Source organism: Macrotis lagotis, chromosome 6 (genome assembly GCF_037893015.1).
Source record: "Macrotis lagotis isolate mMagLag1 chromosome 6, bilby.v1.9.chrom.fasta, whole genome shotgun sequence".
Classification (NCBI taxonomy): Eukaryota; Metazoa; Chordata; class Mammalia; order Peramelemorphia; family Peramelidae; genus Macrotis; species Macrotis lagotis.
The window spans coordinates 233,826,875-233,837,141 of NC_133663.1; the positions used below are offsets into that span (position 1 = coordinate 233,826,875).

Here is a 10,267-nt window from a genome sequence, read left to right on the forward strand (position 1 = left end):
AGACAGATTTCAGAAAATAATAGTATAGAGGACCTGAAGCCTAGGACAACACAACCTACAACTCAGGATTAAATCTTGATTATAATAATTAGCTACTAATAATAAGATAAAAATAAAAATGAGTATCAAAAGATGCTGAAAATGGAGTATACATTCTTATTAAAAATTCTACAAAGCATAGGAATAAATGGAGTTTTCCTTAAAATGATAAGTAGTATTTATCTAAAACATCCCTAAACACTATATTTATTGGGAATAAGCTAAAAACATTCCCAGTAAGATTGGGAGTGAAACAAGGATGCTCATTGTCAACACATTATTTAATATTGTTTTAGAAATGTGATTTAGCAATAAGAAAAGAAAAAAGTAATCAAAGGAATTAGAATAGGCAATGAGGAAACAAAACTCTCACTCTGCAGATGATATGATGTTATACTTTAAGAATCCTTGAAAATCAACTAAAAAAGCTACTTAATTAACAACTTTATCAAAGTTGGAGGATCTAAAATAAAACCACATAAATGCTCAACATTTCTATATATTACCAACAAAGACCAACAACAAGTGATAGAAAGAGAAATTCCATTTAAAGTAATGAGAAGGGGAAGCTAGGTGGCTCAGTGGATAGAGAACTGGTCCTGGAGTCAGGAGTACCTGAGTTCAAATCTGGCCTCAGATGCTTAACAATTACCTAGCTGTGTGGCCTTGGGCAAACCACTTAATCCCACTGCTTTGTAAAAAAAAACAAAACCCTAAAAAAAATAAGGTAGCTGAGACAAAATAAAATCCTTGGGTGTATTGGTGTATAACACAAATGTGTATAACAATTACAAAACACTCAACTCAAAATAAAATCTAAATAATTTGAAAAATGTCAATTGCTCATGGGGTGGCCAAGATAATATAATAAAATAATATAATGAAATGACAATTTTTCTAAATTCAATTTATTTACTGTCATAATAAACTACCAAAAATTATTTTATAAAGACAGAAAAAAAGAACAAAATTTTTCTGGAGGAACAAAAGGGCAAGAATATCAATGGAATTAATGAAAAAAATTGCAAAGTGTAGACACACCATATCTAAAATTATATTAAAAAGCAGCAGTCATCAAAACTGATACTGGTTAAGAAATAAATCAGTGGATCAGTGGAATAGATTAGATACAAAAGAAACAGTAGTAAATTACTGTAGTAATCTACTGTTTAATAAATTCAAAGAATCTAGCTTCTGGGATAAGGAAAACTGCTGGAAAAACTGTAAAATAGTATGACAGAAAGTAGGCACAGACCAACATCTCATATATCATTCCAAGATAAGATAAAAGGTGACACCATAAGTTAGTAAGGAGAACAAGGCATAGTTTATCTATCTGATATTTGGAAAGGGGAGGAGAATATTATAAAATGCAAAATGGATAATTTTGATCACATTAAATTAATTAAATTTGCAAATTAATTAATACAAAGTTAAATAATTTTGATCACATTAAATTAAAAATTGCAAAAATAAGACCAATGTAACCAAGATACAAAGGAATGCAGTAAGTTGGAAAACATTTTTACACCTCATTTTCTATATTGAAAACTGCCAAATTTTTAAGAATAGAAGTCATTCCTCAATTGATAAATGGTCAAAGAATATGAACAGATAGTTCACAGATGAAGAAATTAACACAACCATAAGATGATATGAAAAATGCTCTAAATCATTATTCATTAGAGAAATGCAGTTTAAAACAACTCTGAGATGTTACCTCATACCTATCATATTGAACAATACCACAAAAAGGAGAATGATAAATGTTGGAAGGGATGTGGGAAAACTGGGACACTAATGCATTGTTGCTGGAGTTGTGAATGGATCCAACTTTTCTGGAAAGCAATTTGGAGCTACACCCAAAGGGCAATAAAACTGATCATACCCTTTGATCCAGCAATACCACTACTAGGTCTGTATCCCAAAGAGATCATAAGAAAGGATTAAAAAGTCCACATGTACAAAAATATTTATAGCAGTTCTTTTTGTAGTGGCAAAGAATTGGAAATTGAGGGGAATGGCTCAACAAATTGTGGGATATGAATATGATGGAGCAGGAAATCATGAAAGAAATCATGAACAGTCAGACTTCAGAAAAGCCTGGAAAGACTTGCATGAACTGATGCTGAGTGAAGTGAGTAGAGACAGAAGAATATTGTATATATTAAGAAAAACATTTAATAATGATGAAGTATGATGAACTTGCTTTTTTTTCAGCAATACAATAATCAAAGACAGTTCTAAAGGGATGTCATTTACATCCAGAGAAGGAAATGGAGTCTGAATACAGACCAAAACATGTTATTTTTGATTTTAAATTTGTTATGTTTTATGTTTTTTCCTCTCATTTTTTTTCTTTTTTGTTTGATTCTTTTTTTAGGGTTTTTTTTTTTTTTGCTAGGCAATGGGGTTAAGTGGCTTGCCCAAGGCCACGCAGCTAGGTAATTATTAAGTGTCTGAGGCCGGATTTGAATGCAGGTACTCCTGACTCCAGGGCCGGTGCTCTATCCACTGCTCCACCTAGCCGCCCCTGTTTGATTCTTCTTTCACAAAATGATTAATATGAAAATATGTTTAACATAGCCATACATGTCTAACCTGTATTAGATTACTCTTTGTCTTAAATTTATAAGAATACAAGTCCTTCCCAAAGAGATAAATAGTCCAAGGATATGAGCAGGCAGTCTTCCAATGAAGAAATCAAAGTCACCTATAGGGGAGCAGGGAGAGAAAGAAGGGAAGGAGAAAAATGTGAAACTCAAAAGCTTACAAAATTGATTATTGCAAACCAACTTTACATGTAGTAGGAAAAATAAATTTATTTTTTAAGAAAGAGACTATCAAAGGAATTAATGAAAAAAATGGAAATAAATGATAACCAGATTTAAAACTGTATTACAAAGTGGCAGTCATCAAAACTATTTGGTACTGGCTACGAAATAGATTGCTGGATCCGTGGAATAGATTAGGTACAGAAGAAATGGTAGTAAGTATCTGACTATGGTAATCTACCTGTTGGATAAACCCAAAGAATACTGCTTATAGGATAAGAATTCTCTGTTTTGCAAAAACTGCTGAAAAAACTGTCAAATAGTATGGTGGTAACTAGACCTATCAGCATCTCACACCCTATACAAAGATAAGGTTAAAATTGTATATGATTTAGATATAAAAGGTGATATCATAAGCCAATGAGGAAAACAAGTAATAGTTTATCTGTTTGATGTATGAAAAGATGAGGACTTTATGACCAAACAGGAAATAGAGAACATTATAAAATAGAAAATGAAGAGCTTTAATTATATTAAATCAAAAAGATTTTACACAAATGAAACCAATGTAATCAAGATTAGGAAAAACATGAAAACTATGAAGCAATTTTGCAGTTAGCATTTCTGATAAAGGACTCATTTCTAAAATATATAGAGAACAGACTCAAATGTATAAGAATACAAGTCATTTCCCAAGTGTTAAAGGCTCAAAAGATATGAACAGGCAGTTTTCTGGTGGAAAAAAAATCAGTTACCTATAGACATATGAAAAAAAAGCTCTAAATCATTGTTAAAGAAATGCAGATTAAAACAACTCACAGGGGCGGCTAGGTGGAGCAGTGGATAGAGCACCGGCCCTGGAGTCAGGAGTACCTGCATTCAAAACCGGCCTCAGACACTTAATAATTACCTAGCTGTGTGACCTTGGGCAAGTCACTTAATCCCATTGCCTAGCAAAAAAAACCCCCAACAAAACAACAACAACAACAACAACAAAAAACAACTCACAGCTGTAAGATTAACTAATGTGACCAAAAAAAAAAAAGAAAATGACAAATATTGCAGGGGATGTGGGAAAACTGCATTGTTGGTAGAGTTGTGAACTGATTCAACAATCTGGAGAACAATGGAACTATGCCCCAAGGGCAGTAAAACTTTGCAAACCATTTGATCCAGCACAATATTCATGGCAGTAAATGGCAAAAGAGGGAATACCCTTTAATTGGGAAATGGATGAATAAATTGTGGTTTATGAATGTGATGGAGTACTATTACTCTGTAAGAAATCATGAGCAGGCAGACTTTATTTTTATTTATTTTTTTAGGTTTTTGCAAGGCAAATGGGGTTAAGTGGCTTGCCCAAGGCCACACAGCTAGGTAATTATTAACTGTCTGAGACTGGATTTGAACCCAGGTAACTCCTGACTCCAAGGCAGGTGCTTTATCCACTACACCACCTAGCCGCCCCAAGCAGGCAGACTTTAGAAGAGCATGAAAAGACTTGTAAGAACTGATGCTTAGTATGAATTGAGTCACAAATCGAAAAAGAGTTCTTGGAAGAACTTCAACTGCAATGTAAAAATCAAATAAGAGAGCATATATTGAATGATGAACTTTGGTCAAGAGATGTGATTATTTTTCTAACTTTTATTGTATATTTTCAGATTTCTGTCCAGAAAGTATCTACAATTTGCAATTCCATCAGTACTGAAGTAATGTGTTTATTTCTCTACATACCTTCCATTGCTATTATTGAATTCAGTCAATTCCTTGGTATGAAGTAATACCTCAAACTTGTTTTAATTAGTATCTATTTGATTCTTAGTGATGTTGAACTCATTTTCAACTGAGGCAAACAGGATTAAATGACTTGACCAGAATTATTTATAATGTATAAGAATAATTTGCCTAAGGCCAGATTTGAATTCAGGAAGATGAATCTTCCTGATTCCAGGTCCCTCAAAGTTCTCTATACACTTCATCACCTAGCTAGGCATAATGATTGATTATGACACGAGTTAAAGAATAAGGTCTATTTTAACTCACTGACATTCTTGTAATTCCACGTTGCTTTGAAAAATTGTTGTTATTGAGTTATTGTTCTACCCACAATGGACTTCTGTGTTTGTCTTTCTAAAAAAAGAAAAGAAAAAACTAACACTTATAAAACACTAACTATATGACAAGCACTGTGCTAAATACTTTACAAATTTTATCTCATTTGATCCTTACAACAATCCCGTGAGGTAAATACTATTTTACAGATGAGGAAACTGAGGCAAACAGAGATTAAATGACTTGCCTAGTCATGTAACTAGTAAATGTCTGAGATCAGATTGAGACTCATATCTTCTTAACTCCAGAACCTGTACTTTATCTATTCTACTGCCCAACATTTTTATCAACTTTGTCAATTTATATGCAAGGTGAAACCTTGCAGTTATCCTGATTTATTTTTCATATTATTTTTAATATATTTAAAGATAGTTTTCATAATTAATTTTGAGTTCCAAATTTTTCTCCCTCATTTCCTCCTTTCTGCCCTCCCTATCTAATAGAGGTTATACATATTTGATACATATACATATCATATACATATCATACACATACATATCCTATACATATCATATACACATACACATATACACACATATACATATACATATAAATATACGTATATGTATCAATGCATATCTATACCTTCTTTTAAATGTATAGTCTTAAAAAGCTACATGTCATGTTAAAAGAAGGATTTGGGGGCGGCTAGGTGGTGCAGTGGATAAAGCACTGGCCCTGGAGTCAGGAGTACCTGGGTTCAAATCCGGTCTCAGAAACTGAATAATTACCTAGCTGTGTGGCCTTGGGCAATCCACTTAACCCCATTTGCCTTGCAAAAAACCCCTGAAAAAATAAAAAATAAAAAAAAAATAAAAGAAGGATTTGAGCTTGGGTCTTCTGGATTCAAAGTCAGCTCTCTAATTGCTATATCATGCTGTCATTCACAAAAAAATATAGTTGATCATAATGGCTATATTTGGAAGTTAGCACCATGGCAGTCAAAGCAAATAGTAGAGGAGTAAATGAAGAGTTTCAAGGGTGGATAATTAGAATAAATTATTACTTACAATGATTTCATTTCCTTGAGTTCTGATGTCAGGAGACAACAGGGGACTAGCCTTCAAAAAGCTTTTCAGTCAGAGCTAAGATAAATACTAATATTCTTTTTTTAATTTATTTTTTATTCTCATTTTGTACAATTTTTTTACATTAATAAAATATTCTTGTTTACAAGTAAACAAAATACCCCTCCCCCCATGAATATAGATAGACTTGCTTGGGCGAAAAAAGTAAAGGGGAGAGAAAAAAATTAAAATTAAAAAGAATAATAGTAATAATTGTAGGTATGGCCAGGTGGTGCAATGGATGAAGCACCAGCCCTGGAGCCACGAGCACCCCAGCCCACATCCAGCCTCGTAAACCCAACAATCACCCAGCCGTGTGACATGCGAGCCACCCGATCCCCACTGCCCTGCAAAAACCAAAAGGAAGGAAAAAAAAGACCCAAAATAAAATAAAATAGTAATAATAGTAGGGGTGGCTGGGTGGCAGACAGAGCATTGGCCCTTGAGCCAGGAGCACCCGGGTCCAAATCCGGCCCCAGACACCCAAAAATCACCCTGCTATATGACCCCAGGCAGGCCACCCAGCCCCACTTGCCCTGCACCCTCCCCCAAATAATAATAATAAAAAATGTGCTTCAGTATTTGTTCCAACACCAACAACTCTGTCACAGGTGGATCACATTCTTTATAAGTCCATCACAAAAGTTACTTCCATATTTTTGTTTCCATGTTGTATGTCCGTTGATACAAATTGAGTGGGATGAGAGACAAATCACATCCTTAAGGAAGAAACAAAAAGTATAAGAGATAACAAGATCAGACAATAATATATCTGTTTTTTTCCTAAATTAAAGGGAATAGTCCTTGAACTTTGTTCAAATTCCACGGCTCTTTATCTGGATACAGATGGTATTGTCTATTGCAGACAGCCCAAAATTGTCCCTGGTTGTTGCACTGATGGAATGATCAAGTCCATCAAGGTTGAACATCACCCCAATGTTGCTGTTAGGGTGTACAGTGTTTTTCTGGTTCTGCTCATCTTAGTCAGCATCAGGTAAACATCCTTTTTAACAAGCATATTCATGTCCCTTTTTGAAGCCTTTTAGGAATAGTTAGTTTACTACCTCTCATGACAACTAATTTCCATAGTAGATAGTGTGCAAGGTCTGAGGTGAGGAAGACATCTTTCCTGAGTTCAAATCATACCTCAGACACTTACTAACTCTATGACCTGGACAAGTCACTTTAACTATCTTTGCTGCAGTTACAGGATTATAAAATGAGCAGGAGAAAAAAGAGTCAAACCACTTCAGTAACTTTGCCAAGAAAACCTCAAGGAGGTTATGAAGAGTTGGACATAATTGAAATGACTGAACAACAACAGCTCTAATTATTAGGAAGTTATTTTCCCTTCAGAAAAGCTCTCAAATCTAACTCTCTACAGCTTTCCATCAATTACACCTAATTCTGCCTTTGGGACCAACTTCGATAGAGATTGTAGGGTTTATTATGCAGTCATGACTTCCCCATATTCAGTTTTCAAAGTAATCTATAGCAAGTTGAACAGATGAAACTGGGGAATAATTTAGTTCAGTTTAGCTGAAACATAGAGTAGAGGAGAACAGAATGAATAAAATTTGAATTGGTAACATAGAATCTGTTTCTTCATTAAAGCCTTTCCTGTTTCTCCAGATAGTGCCCTTCTTCTCAAACTACCTTGTATTAAAGTACTTTATATATTTTTTTAAGTTTATATTTTCCTAGGGGGAGGCTAGGTGGGTCAGTGGATAGAGCACTGGCCTTGGAGTCAGGAGTACCTGAGTTCAAATCTAGCTTCAGACACTTAATAATTACCTAATTGTGTGGCTTTGGGCAAGCCACTTAACCCCATTGCCTTGCAAAAACAACAAAAAAAAGTTTATATTTTCCTGTATATATTCAAATTTTAATATGATTTTAATGTATGACTTTTAATGCATTTCAATTTCTCTTGTATATATTTTTAATATATTTTATTTGGTATCTGTGTATGTTTCAATTTATCCTAAATATATATTTTATTTTAATTATATTTCTTGTTTCCACCAGATTATTTCTTTCCATATACTTGTAAGTCCAGCCCCTAACATGGGGCCTGGCACATAGTACTTATTGATTAAAACCAGTATATATGTATGCTTTACAGGCCTCACAATATCCATATACTAGCAAAAAATCATTATTTATTGACTTTTTGTGATTCAAGAGAGTTTGTATAAAGAGTAGCAGAATAACATAAGGACAGTAGCTAAAAAAACATTTTTAACTGCACTCAAGGGGAGGAAAAGAACAAATGTAAATAGGGAATAGTCTTGGTGGGTGGCCCTCACTGCTCACATCCCCTATCTGAGGGCAGCACACAGAGTGGTGGCTTCTAGATGTGGAACTCTGCAACAGCTTTCATGCTTCAATCAAGATTCAGTTCCATCAGAGTTCAAATTTATATGGAGAGTTTTTGATAAAGAGCCAGCTGGCACCAATAAGAGACTTCCCTGTTATCCATTTGGGAAAACAGGAATATAGGTGGAACCTATGAAATGAGGGGCTATTTTCTAAATTGCCTAATAAGGAGTATAAAGATATTGTGAATTCAAGTTTAATTGTCCCGATCTAGTGAAGGATAGGGGTATATGAGGTGGGTAGCTCCTAACAATCTAGAGTCAGTCAAACCAATTTTCATTGGTAAGTGATTTTACTTGGTCCAACACCTTCTATGAACACTCATGTGAACATGCACATGTAGAGTGAGTAGCTTGGAGTACCTGCTGTGGGTATTGCAAATATAACATTATCTCTACAAGTCACTATGTGGTACAAAAAGCTTGAACTATATTAGCTTACTGTCAAACTTAAGCATGTTTAGATGCTCTTCCCTTCCCCTGCATCTCTTAGTGTTTCACAATTAAATTTGGTGAGAAAAATTTTTTAAAAATCTTAATTTTAAAATATTATTATGAACTTGAAAGTAATCAATAAATATTTCCATAAAAATAACAAAAACTGAAGAAAAAAGGAAGAAAAAGAAAAATGAAACCATGAATTTCAATAATGTACTACTTAATTTTTTTTTTATTTTAAACAAGAAGTTTATTTAAACAACAAGATGTTTGACTTGGAAGGGAAAACTATCTAGGATCAATTTCTTTATAGTAATTTATCCCTACTGAGAGACAGAGATTGCCCTACATGTAACAGCTACGTACAAAAAAGTTATAAAATCGTCCTTGGTTTTACAATGATAAAAGAAAAACATTGAAATTATCCAATCAAACAAGGTATGCAGGGATTTTTTTTGTGGGTTTTTTTTTTTGTTGTTAAACAGTGAGAGCAAAATAACTTACTGGAATATAAAGATAAAAGTTGAATGAGCATGCCACTAATGGAGAAAAGGGATATTTTCACAGAACCAGTTTGTTTTTCCCCTCCCCATCTCCATTTGATGTTGATCAAAACATACCATCGCCCATTTAGTTTAAAAAAAAATACGCATTATGCCTGTGCATATACACCGGTTACTTTATGTACAATAAAGGAATGGGGGAAGGGAATCAAAGAGAAAACTATACTGCAGTAGTCAGGATGTGGACGAACCAAATCTTGGTTTTCTAATTGTGAATGTATTGTTTTCCTTGGGAGCACAGTTCTGGAGTACAGTTGCAGGTTCTCTTTTTAGTAAACACCTCCTGTCTGCTGCTGGAATACATCAATTGTATCTTCATCCTCCATTTCCAACTGTGCAGGTGTGTCTGTTTCATTGATTGGTTGCCCATCAAATCGGAATCTGATCTGCCTCATTGACAAACCCTGTAGTTCACATTAGTTTACTAAGTGGTGTGTGCCTCTTAATCTTAAATTGCACCACTGAACCATCTTGCCCTGCCACCTTAAAATTAATGTGGTCGTTGTTTTCAGTCTTGACTCCTTCCTTTGGCTTCTCGTCTGCCATGGTGAGTCCGGGGTCTCCTCAGCCGCCGCTTCACAAAAGAGGCACCAGGAGGGTCCGCTCCAAGGGAACGGGGGTGGGGGGTGGGGGGGGGGAGAAGCAGCAGCGGCGGGAGCAGGAGCGGCGGCGGGAGGAGGAGGATGGTGGTGATGGTGAGGAGGAGGAAGAGGAGGAGGAGGGGAGGCCGAGGAGGAGGAGGAGGAGGAGGAAGAGGAGAGCCTACTTAATTTTTTAAAAGTATATTTTAAATTTAACATGTAGTTAAAAGTTTCCTGATTGTATCCTGATTCTACACTACCTTCTGTTTTCTAGGTTATGATCTCAAAATTCTTAACTTCAAATGGATGGGC

At 34.8% G+C, this 10,267-nt stretch overlaps 1 pseudogene; it reads right to left on the minus strand.

Moving 5' to 3' along the window:
* Positions 1 to 9,577: 9,577 nt before the first annotated feature.
* Positions 9,578 to 9,920, minus strand: LOC141492069 (small ubiquitin-related modifier 2 pseudogene; annotated as a pseudogene).
* Between the last annotated feature and the right edge of the window lie 347 nt (positions 9,921 to 10,267).